Raw genomic sequence first — 12,356 nt, 5'->3', positions numbered from 1 at the left:
GGTATGAATGCACAGAAGCAATAATCCTTGTCTCCTGTCAAAGGGCATTATGCAAAACCTTGGATTTCCATATTCTCTCTATAACCAGCAGTGCTCAGCTTTCACAAGGAGACATAAGCAAGAGATACGTCTCTACCTCCCTTTGGTCTTTAACAGCATTTACTTATCCATCATTTTCTTGTTTCCTTGAGAAGACAAATAATATATTTTCACATCATCAAAAAGATTGATCTTCAGCTTGATCATCTAAAGGATGAAAGACCTTTTCCTAAATAATACAAACACAAGGTCCAGGCTGAAATCTGGCAGAAGAATGACTGAATTCACAAATGCAGTATATCAGGTAAGACCAACAGGTGGAATGCTTCTCTTGAAATCAGACTGGAGATCTTCCAGACAGAGAGTTTAGAGGTCCAATGGAAACTAAGCAAAACCAAACCCATGTACTGGCTAGAATACACAGGAAAAAAACTGATTTCAGAACTAGCTTTGAGCATGCTTAATCTTTACTGGAGACTTCACTGTTATCAAAAGGCAAAAAAGGTATTATCTAAAAATTTTCATTGAAAGACATTTGGATTTTGACTTTGCCTGTTAGATTCTGGGTTTCAGACTGCAGAACAGACTTCATTCATTTATTTTTCTGGGGAAGTGATTTCTTCTCTTTGGTTATTTGAAGCACTATATAATTTAGACTTTCTTAACCTAATATTCCTTCTGATGGTTCTTAAGATAGGGAAGATAAAAGTGTGTGCTATTTTTTAACTCAAGTGAGATTTTCATATCAATCTGATTTACATCACACACTTAATAATTGTGGGTTTTGACACAACAGATTCCTGAAGTTAAATGTTTCTATTTAACTGAGTGTTCCTCAATGTTATATGAATGTTATTTTTTGTTTGTTTTCCTCTCCCTTGCCACAATCACTTTGTATAATGAGATATGGCACTACTGCATGTTCAAACCCCAGCTTATGGATTGCATTAAAGTAACTGTCACTTGTAATCATTATCAGTAGGGGTTTTTTGGGTTTTTTTTGTCGTCTATGCAGTGATAGCATTTTGTTTGCCTGCTTCTATTATTCGGAGCGGGTAACTTAGGGTTGTGATAGTGCAATTCATGATGATGCCTGGAGACATTTAGAGAATTCCATTCAAGGAAAACTTGATGATTATTTATTTGTCACTAATTCATTCATGTACTGAGGCAAACAGCATGCTCAAGGAGAAAGAGAATGATTTCCCCCTTTTATTTTTAAAGGGTTGTAAAAAGTCTCTTACATTAAACACTATCCTCATAATCATCTCACTTAAACTTCATATTGCTAACTAAATTATAACTTGGGATCATTAGACTATTTAGGGCATAATAAAAAGAGGAAATATGCAGCTTTCAGCTCATTATGAAATTTCTCATTATCCTGGCTTTGTTTAGGACAATTGCTTGAATATGCATTTAGGACAGGCAGAAAGCCAACTATTTGTCCCTTAAACTGAATAGGGACTTTGGCAGACTCCACCCCTCGCAGCAAATGAGTTTTCAGAAATAGCCGTTCTCCTTTGAGCAGACTAACTGGTACAGTGCCAAATTTGATACGTCCTGGAAGAGGGTGAGAGGCAAGGGGGGAGGGCAGGAAGTGCAGAGAGGAGAAAAACAACAAGAAAGATAAATGAAAGCAAGCATTAAAAATCTTCAGAGATATTCAGCAGATAACATGCCAGATAAAGGAAACAGCAAGACAGAATAACAGTGTAGAGTAGCAGAAAAAATACTCAGTTTGTATGTTGTCCATCAGGTAGAGTGCTTGCATCACAGTGCCTGACTGCTTCTACTCTAAGATTGGGTTTGCAGTTTCCTATGCCTCTGGCAACTTTTTCTTTCCAGAGGGAAACATTGCACTTTAAGCTCTTCTTCTTGAGTCTGTATCCATAGCTTCATTAGACCTCTTTCTCCCATCCTGTTGACTATCATAAAAAAGAGTTGAAAAACAACATAATATTACAAACCCTCTTACATTCAGAAACTGTTAAAATTAGGCTCTTATGAAGTAAGCTTCTGTCTTCTTTACTATGAAGATTTCAGACTTCCAAAAGGGAAAAAAGTCAGACATTTTTCAAGTAGAGAATGGAGAAATATTTGTGCTTTTATCCCTCCTTTTAAGACACCAGAAACTTACAGGCAAACTATAAGAAGATTTACACTCATATGTGCACAGAACACATTTTTTAAAATTAAGAGACCTCTAGTTTTATTCCTGCAGTGTATGTTCGAGCTCCTCTGCAGATGCTAGTATGTGACCATTCCATCTTAGGAGTTTTCCAGCCCCGGCTTGTGGGGACCTAAGATGCCCTTGTCAATAGCCTGCCTTGGCTCGGTGGAGGCCCTCGCCAATGGTCTCTCACTACTGATGTCAAGTGCTGAACTCCACCACTGGATATCAGAAAAAGGATAGACCTTCCATAGCTCCTTTCATGATGCACACACAGCCCCCCCCCTTCACGCTGCACACAAGAGGAGTCTGTCTGTAAAGGGTGAGATGGTAGAAGGATGATGAGTTGTAGGCATTAAAGAGCAAGGGTTACAGAGAGAGCACTAGTTAACTCGGAAAGGAAAAAAGAGAAAATTAGGCAAGGACAAAAGAGTGCAAGGAAGATGAGACAAATGAGTGCACAGCAGTAAACCATCTCTAGCTACACACTCATGGAGTTTGCATTCAAAATTCCTAAGAAAGTCTATTCATTAACTGACAGTAAAGAACTGTTCCATTTTGGTTTTCCTTCTCTAAACTGAAGTAACACCTATGTGCCATGGACCTAGCTATCTGAATGTGTTATGTATCATATAATTCTGTAGAAATATTTCTCCTTCTAACTCTCCATACTCTTTTCTATGACCTCTTACATTATTTTTAAAGCAGACTAAAGAGGAAATCCTAAAACTTAGGCCTAGCAGGAAAGTAGTGCATCATTTTACACTGGAACAGGTTGCCCAGAGAAGCTGTTGATACCTGAATCCCGGAACTGTTTCAGTCCAGGTTGGATGGGGCTCTGGGCAACCTGGTCTAGTGGGAGATGTCCCTGCCCATGGCAGCGGGGTTGAAACAAGATGAGCTTTAAGGTCCCTTCCAACCCAAACCATTCCATGATTCTAAGATTTAGTAGCTTTTTCAAAGACATTATAATGAATCTCACTTGACTCATCTTTGTAATTAAACAAAAAAAAAAGTTTGATAAATTTTCTCCTGTTATTTTCAAAAGCTTGTCTGTTTAGTTGCTTGATCTTAACCATTTGCATATGTCTTTTCTTAGACTATGAAGGTGAATCAAATGATTTGGCTACAGAGTCCTGCTCAGCTTTCTGTTTACTGTCCACAGAGCACAATGTCATTGGCTCACAGTCAAACAGGCAGTCTGAAAATTGTATTAAATACACAGCTTTCCAAAATCTGGTTCATCCAAATTCAATTTCTGAAATCTAATATGGTCTTGGTCTCTCTGTTTCTTTAAAAAAACCTAATGAAATGTTACATAGAAGCAGTGGAATACTGCAGAATGGAGTCATTACAATATTCAGGCTAAGATACAAATTTGAAGGATTCATTCACAATGCAGATTAAATCCTCACCTCATTTTTACACTGCACTTAGAGATCATTACAATAAAGACAATATGTTAGCTGCTTTTTAATTTTTTTTTTGTCCGAGGGCATAGAGGGAGTAGAGCTGTACTTGATGCTCAATCTTGTATATTTTTACTGCTAAGTGGATCAATACTCCTGCCCTGTTTCATGGCCCCCCTTTCTTCCTTCACTAGCAAAACAGACCGTAAAAGTTACAAATTATTTGGTGTAGAAGGAAGTATGAAAAAACTACATAATAATGCACATTACTGGAATAGTGAAGCAGGGTTACCAATCTCACGAGGAAAATGATAGCAGAAAGGAAGTAGAGTGATCTTTATCACTGCCAGTGTGTGGCAGGGTGACCGAAAGGCACACTCCAGTGTGCTGCAGCAGGATCACACCCAGCCTTGGGAGATGTGTGTTGCAGAATAGGGAATGCAACTGCACATTTCCCAAGTGAGAGAATGGAGGGTGGAGCCAATGACCATGCCCATTCCCTTCCACAGATCTATACTTAGATCTCAGCATTTTCCCTCTATCATAAAATACATAAAATACACAGAGAAGTGTCCTGGGGATTACACATCATCAGAAGTCATGGATGGCCCTCCGAATTAATGAAAGGTAGGGAAGAATCCCTGTGGATGATTGAAACAGATAATTGCTAAATTATTGCTGAAGCTAATCAGAAAGAAGCCCACAGTGATTGGTCAGTTGAACTTGACAGACCAGTCTGGATTTTACTGGATGACATCTCTCAATCACAATCTTACAGTTTCTAGGCAGAAAAATCTGGTCACATGTAATAGCCATCTCCCTAGCATCTAGTCAGCCAGTAAAGGTAAGTAAGAAGTATAGGAGAGATTTGTCTATGCAAGACAATTTCATATGCCATGCAGAGTGGGTATAGTTCATTGGTTTGATTCTGTACCAGTTTAGGCTGGTGATCTCTGCTGCTTCGTTGTACAGTATCATTTATTTTGTTCCATTACTGCTAAAACATTCTTTCAAAATTATTTAAACAATCATTTTACCAGAACAAGGTACATTTAGTGGCCTACCAGCATGCCTACAGAGCATCTCCCAAAGCTGTTTGTGAATTTCATGTCACCAAATTGCCTGAATGGTAATAACATTCCATTACTAGTAATAACATGCCAATCTACAATTCTTTCTAGCCAGAAAGAAACCACTGAAATTGCATGTCCTATATATATTCTCTAATATAAAAAGTGGAAAGTCAAATAGCTAAAGGCATAAAGAACAGACTAAGATGTACTGACAATACAGTTCAAGTATTAGTGGATAAGCTGCAAAATAAAACAAAATTAAAAGAAAAAATAATGTAATGGCAGAAAATGAAATAATTGTCATACTAAAATTTGCAAGTGTATAAAATTCACATTCAAACTGAACTGAGAATTTTAAATTCCTTATAGGATCTTGCACAGATTTTTTCTTCAGGGTCCTGCACTTTCTGGTACCATGAGGTGAAGATTGCCCCAGTTAGTAGCTGTAATCAGGAGCAAATCAGGATGACAAAGCTGTTTTGCTTTCTGCTAATAACAAGGTTTACTAAATCTGCCTGGATAACTCTTACCTAAAGCATGTAATTCCTCAGAGTTCCAGGAAAAAGTGCAGAACCTGACAATGATGGCTCAGAGGAAGAGAGACAGCAGCAGTGCTGGTTCAGGTATAAGAATTACTGAGAGCCCTGATAGTGCCAGGAGAACTGTTCCATCTTCAGAAAACAACAACAACGTATCAGCACCAACTGAGGCCTTCAGCAAGCAATCAAACCATTTAAGAGACTAACTCCTCTGCAAAGTGTTGTGAATTCAGCAGTCAATGGTATTTTGTACCCTGCAGAAAGTCCAATACGCAAGCAGTGAGAGGGCTTAAACTGCAACTTCATCTTTCATTAGGATCAGCATTTGGTGATTGTTATTTCAGCTGTTTGGTTCTTTCTGTTAGTGTGTTCAGAGTTCTTTCCCCAAGAAAAAGGAAAGAAATTTCATCATCTACTGCAGAGTGCCCTGGCTATTAATACTACTCCAGAGCAGACGGAGAGGCAGCTCAGACCTGATGCTGCTCCATAGCAAAGTAACAGAGCAGCATCCAGTTGATAGCTTTGTCTTCTATATAAAATGAATTTATCTGTGCCCTTTGCATACTCACAGGTCTCCATCATACGTCAAAACAATCAAAATGCTTCTTATTTTCAGCCCATAAATAGAATAGCTAATGCAGATTAAGATTTTTATTCTGTAGTTCCCTAATAAAGGCCAGTGTCTTGTTTATAACAACACAGCATATGAAGCACTGTACCCTAAAAACTAAACCAGGCCAGCATAATATGCTGGGAATAGTCCACAAAACATCACACTACTGAAGAGAATTCACCTCCCAGTGCCCTTCTCAACATACACTGCACACAACTGGAGTCACTACCGGAGTACAGCCAGATCATCCCAAGAAACCAGGTCATCTTCTACTAGCCATCAAAACACACACAGATAAGCAGCATCCACTGTTTAAAAATCCAGTGTAAGAGCTAGTAAGGAATTTTAGGGATAGTAACTATATCTCCAGTGTCCTAACCAACAGAATTTATCTTATAATGGATATAATACATTGAGTATTTGGATTAATTTCTCTTCCGTTCTGGACTTAGAATTGTTGAAATCTGCACCATGAACACCCATGACCAGCTCTGAGTTTGCTCAGTCCATGGACTCAGGGTACTGAGATCTAGTATGGTGCTTTGCTACCTGAGTATTTATATGGTAAATGGAAATTAGATATCAATGTTGATAAAACAGAATTATCATTAAAGTTGTGTATGCATAATGTAGCAATGTGCATAAACAGACTTACAATATGTATTTTAAAAAATAACAAGAACATTTTTCTTTAAATAGAGGAGAATAAAAATCTTAGATTGGATATTTTTGTTGAGGCTTCAAGAAAGAGACACAAAACAAAAAAAATCATTCAGAACTCATCACTCAAAAAGCTATAAACAAAATTGTTGACAGATATAAAAGGTCAAAACATGTTTTCTGGGAGCAGAAAAAAAAGATACAACTGACCAAGATAAAATATTAAATTGCAGAGATACCCTAGTGCAAGCAGAGTTCAATCTACCCTTTCAGAGCATATTACCACATCTCTGCTCTCATATTTGAGAGACAAAAATCCAGTACATTTTAAATCCAGTACATTTAGCTTAAGAAAGAGAGAAAAATAAATGTAATAACAGCTCCAGAGTTTACATATGTGAAAATTTTCATAAGCAAGTAGGCTGAGATAGGCAAGAAGTCGGAAGGGGACACAGCCAGGATAGCTAATCTGATTTGACCAAAGGGATATTCTGTACCATGAAACATCATGCTCAATAATAAAAATTTGGGTAGAGGAAAAAAGAAGGAACAATTCCAAGTTGGTCATTGCCCCGAGGCTGGCTGGGCATTGCTCTATTTACAGGAGGCGGGGAGTGGCTGCCTTTGCATTACTTTAGGTTTGAGGTTTTTCCACCCTTACCTTCACTTGCTTAAACTGTCTTTATCCCAACCCACAGGTTTTCTCTCTTTTGCCATTCCTGTCCTGTCCAATGTCTTCTTGGAAAGGTAGGGTAGGGAGGAGCAAATGGTACTAGGCACCTACTTGCTGGCTGGGGTCAATACACAATATAGGCATAGATACACCTTGTCTCCCTATATGTTTTAGTGAAGCTCATTGAAGTAATTTTTTTACTATGTAGTCATGCAGGAAATACAAACACCCCAAAAACCTTTTGGCATTTATTTATATTTTCTTCTTTTATTTGGGGATGGGGTGGGTGGATGTTGTGTTTCAAGAACTGTTCTACAATTCTCTAAGGTCATTACTAAGTATATACACGTGTTAGATTTAAGTTTTAAAAAAATTAAACAAAAGCTTCATCAGAAAAAATGTTTTCATTGAACTAGATATACTTCTTTTCTGCCATTGTGGGTCAATTTTCTGTTGCATTCTCCAAGGCAAGGTCTCAGAGGTTTCTGATTGTCCTTTCCACTGGGTCCACTGATATTCTGCATCACACACCAGCCACCAGAGTTTCCAAACTAGAGACTCATGGGCAGCTAGTAAGTTCAATTTTTTTTTTATTTTATATGTCAAAATTTAGCTAAGAAGATGTAGGATTGTGAACTGGTTTATTCTTGAAACAGTAATGTTCACATTCACCTGGTCAGACTGTCAGTTTTCAGTTCATGAATGGGCAGGTAGGAATGACCTGTGGACAAGCTCAGATTGAAATCAAGATTTCAATTAAAAAAAAAAAACCAAACCACGAACCAGAAAAACACTTTTATTCACTCATCCTTATTATTAATGTGCCAAAATCTAAAATTCAGAACTCTTTTGTATATAGCACAACCTTTACTCACATATGCTTACAGCGTTCTTAAATAAGAATCAAGCTTAATATCCTTATGAAGAATGAACAGCTTTAGTTTCTATACCTTTTTTATTTTTTGAGATAAAATAAATATATTATATTGGATTTGCGCTTGAAGAGAGCTGAGTGTCATTAAGAAGCAGATGACTACTTACATAGCCTTAAAACTTTTTTTTGTAGTTCAGAGGAGTCTAACTGCTACTCTGCTGACTTCATTAGAAACAGGGAACATTTTGCTGCAATATCAGAGCTTGGGTGGGAAATGGCCAAAAATGCAAGCTCTGGTCATCAGCATTTTCATAGGAAAAGGGGAAAGAGAAAAGGTTCCAGTAGAAAAATAGCATGCTGTTTCAGCTTGAATCACACTACAATAACTAAAACACTCATTAAACTGAAAGCATTAATTCTGCAGAGTTTAGCTCAAAATACCAATCATTTCATTGACAGGTTTTGTCATTCTCACAGAAAGTGAAGAATTCCTCAGATGTTAACTGTACTCATAGGTTAAAAGGCAGTAATTTAAAAGGTAATCTTTTGCACCTTATCAGTACTCCACAATAGACAGTTAATAACGTGACTGATCAGGAATGGATTTTAACCCCAGAATTAATAAGGCTCTGACATTCTTCAGTGAATAATTTAGGATTCTCAACAGCTATTCATTAAATAGTTGCATTTTTCATAGATAGACGTAGTATATAATGGGGTTAGGGACTCAGGGACAGATCTGGAGAAACATTTCAGAGCCAAATTCTCTCTTGAAACCAGAACTCAGTTCTACACTATCTCAGTTACTTTCTAACCCTGAAATATTCTATCCCCGCAGGCATTTTATGTTTCAGTATGAAATTCCTGACAGTTCTTACTGTTTTGCTCGTGGCAAAGTCCAGAATCTCCACTATCTTGCAAGCACCAAGCAGTTTGGTGCTCAACTCTGTCAGGACCGAGGTGACGGTATTGCCTGAAGGGCTTTTATTTCCTCATGTAACTGGTGATAAACTGGTGATGGTCTGCTGGTGGAAGGTGGAGAGGGATCATATCTGCATCAGTTAGTTGTTGTTTCCTTCTTGTATTAAACTGCCTTCATCTTGATTCATGAGTATTTCTTGCTTGTGCCCTTCCACAAGGGAAGGGGGAGGGCGGTGTAGAGAGGCAACAGAAAGCAGGTGACTTGGTGGGAACTTAGGTGCTGGCTGTGTTCAACCCACCAGAGCAGGAAATATTTAACTTTCCAAGGTGTAATATTACAATTCTGAAGTCTAGAAAACAAAGACAGAGGACTTTATTCTGACTTCAGAACTTCTGCTTGGTAGGTAACAGAGTAAACTTCTTCAGTGCTTCCCCCAGTGCAATAACTACAGCAGAGTGGTATTTAAAAAAAAAAATAATTTCACCAACACTGTAGTTTTGAATTGCCTCACATCACAGTTATTCTAACTGTCCTTGACTGCAGTATTGGAAGCACACAAGTAAGATGACACCTACACCAAGGCCTAGAAAAGATTCCTGACCTTAAACCAAAAAGCAAGTCCTCAAACTGCTGCCAAGCTTGTTACCACATGACTTTTGGCGGCTGAATGATACTCCAGAGCAAGAGCACAACTGCTGTCACACAGGAAAGCTGATAATGCAGTTTCCACCTCAGACTGAGGACTAAAAGATACCATTCATAGTCAGCAGCTGCCCAGCCCGCATCTTTTGAGAGGTTCAGCTGGACAAGGAGAGTATTTAGTCATGCTGGGCAGAGTGTGTTCAGCACAAAACACAGCAGTTTACCCTGATTATCACAAAAATTCAAGCTCAGGTTTTAAATATCCAAAGCCTCTCTTCCAGCCCTTCAGACTAGCACCCTAACTACCCTGAGCTTTTTGGTAAAGACAAAATCTTCATCTTCTGCACCAGCCTGGAGCACAGACATCTCCTTGGCCTGGTACATTGGCTGTGCTCTGTTCTGCTATATTTGATGTCGTCACAACAGGGCTTTAATGGCTCAGGAAGTGCATGCAGCAGTTCTTCCTGCTGCAGAAGACTTCACTGACACACAATGGTTGAAAAAAAAAAAATTATTCTGGTGTGTCCCTAAATACTAAATTGTGGTTAATGCACACAGTCTGAGGAATTTTGCATATTGGTGGGGGTTTTTTTCTCTCCCACGTTTTTACTATTTGTAACAAATGTAACTGACTGGATTAGTTCAGTTGGAAGATCTCATTGTTTTAGCTAAGACCCAAAAAAATCCACAATGGTGAGGATTCAAAATCACCATGCATTTACATGACCACTAAAAAATTTAAATACGTGAGACCAACTTTGCATTGGACATAAACTGGTGTCATATTCAATAGATTGTTCCAGCACTTGCAGGGTACGAAAAGGCATACACTTCAATCACTATAATCTCTTGAGTAATCTCTGTTTCAATATCCATGTTCTATAACGACAAACAACAATATTTGACTCTAAATTGCATGTTCTGAATCCTATAGCATTTTTTTTCTAATGACGATGGCAAAGCCCCATCTGCAATTTGGCAATTGTGTCACACTTCAAATAATGCTTTATCTTTAGATTTTGAAAGCCACTTCATGTAATGGTTTGTTTATAGTAGGATCACATTGTCACAAATCACAAAAGACAAATATTTTTATCAGGAATCTTTAAATGCATTCTAGAAAGTCCTACTCACTATGGATTAAAGCTGACCTTTGAAGTTACCATTTGCATTATTTACATTTCTAAAATAAAAATCTTCATGACAGAGAGACATCAAATACAGTGGAAAAAAATGCTAGAAGTGCAGTTATGCTCCTGTAACTTTACCGTTTCTAGACTGATGCTGCCCAAAAAGACCTGAATCTTAGATTCCAAAATAATATTGTGCCTAACTTTGCACAGGTAACTTTCAGTTCCTGAAACAGTTTCCAGCTGAGAACATGATAGCATGGGCTATTTTCCTTTTATTAGGCAATCTCACCATTTTGCTTCATTCTCATAAATAATATTCTGGGATAACAGCAAGACAATTTAAGCTACTAGGAGTTATTCTGCTGTAATGACCTGAATGGATGGACTAAAGATATAGAAGCTATCTCTTTGTACTTTTATATACCGAAAGCTTATTAAAGATATCTAGAACTTTAAGTTATTTTAGACTGTATACAAAAATAACCTCAGCAGCAGAATGACAATTCTGTGTTGTATTACATACTCTAAGGTGTACTTCCTTACATACTTCTGAGGTGTTACTGCATGTCGGCTTACTGTAGCCAATACTGGTAGACTAGCAAAGTCGCCTGGGGATTCCCAGTATCAGCATCCACAGATAAAAGAAGAATCAAAAGAAAAGTTTTCAGAAGTTTGTATAAGAAATCATTACTGTGAATTGTGTGGTCTTCAGCTAAAGAAATTCCTGAACTTGACTAATTCCCAAAGCACTAGGCTGGAGGGGTTTTGCAGCCACTGGGAGCTGGCAGAAGGGGGGTTTTCCCCTCACATGCCAACACAAAGAAGCCCGGAGGTCAACACTGAAACCCCTCTGGAAGGCGGCACTCAGTGCCCAACACACAATGAAAAAGGGGTAGAGCTCCTCACCCAAAAGGGGCTGTATCCTTCTGTCACTGTTAAGCAGGCACACAGGCGAAGGCAAAGAAGAAAAAGCGGGGGCTCTCCGTATGTGTTCCACACAGGTTCATCCCCGTGAAATAGCAGGGACGAAGAGACCAATTGGTGGGAGGGTCCAGGGCTCTTATCCTGGGTATGGAATAGGCGGGAGAGGAATGACAGCCAATGGGATAGGGGCAAGCAGGCGGGGTTGACAGGAAGGGAACCAATGGGAACAACACATAGGAGGGACTTCGGGAAGGATCCAATGGGGCATCGAGGAACAAAGAACTTTCTAGAACTGATACATATTAAAGAAGGGAAATGAATATACATAATGTCATACATGAAACAGGGAGGGGAAAACATTAACCAATGGGGAGAAAACGTGCAAAAGGAAGAACAAGGGAATCATGGGTTCTCACCATGAGTGCAAGTTACGTGCTAAGTGTGGGTTGCTGACCGCCCCAGCTGGTTGTCTGAGTTCTCGTCAGGAGACAGAGTGGCTGGAGCCACTTGCACTGCCACACTGGGCTATTTGCTGTAACTGTGCTGAAGCTTGTAAATACTCTGTGCAAATACAATATTCTGAACACATTTATACAAAATCAGGCTAAATATATGTGATTCATGATGTTTACGCTTTAGTTATTCCCTTGAAGACTGAAATACAGTGGGGAAACTTACAGCA

At 38.6% G+C, this 12,356-nt stretch overlaps 1 long non-coding RNA gene across 1 annotated transcript in view; it reads right to left on the bottom strand.

Moving 5' to 3' along the window:
* Window positions 1-11,756, bottom strand: part of LOC138109911 (uncharacterized) — a 39,527-nt gene extending 27,771 nt beyond the window's left edge. The window contains exon 1 of the long non-coding RNA XR_011150738.1: window positions 11,657-11,756. This is a non-coding gene — a long non-coding RNA (uncharacterized lncRNA). The remainder of the gene's footprint in view (window positions 1-11,656) is intronic.
* Between the last annotated feature and the right edge of the window lie 600 nt (window positions 11,757-12,356).

The sequence above is a fragment of the Aphelocoma coerulescens genome, chromosome 4, assembly GCF_041296385.1.
Source record: "Aphelocoma coerulescens isolate FSJ_1873_10779 chromosome 4, UR_Acoe_1.0, whole genome shotgun sequence".
Lineage (NCBI taxonomy): Eukaryota > Metazoa > Chordata > Aves > Passeriformes > Corvidae > Aphelocoma > Aphelocoma coerulescens.
This window is presented reverse-complemented; position numbering and strand designations above follow the sequence as displayed.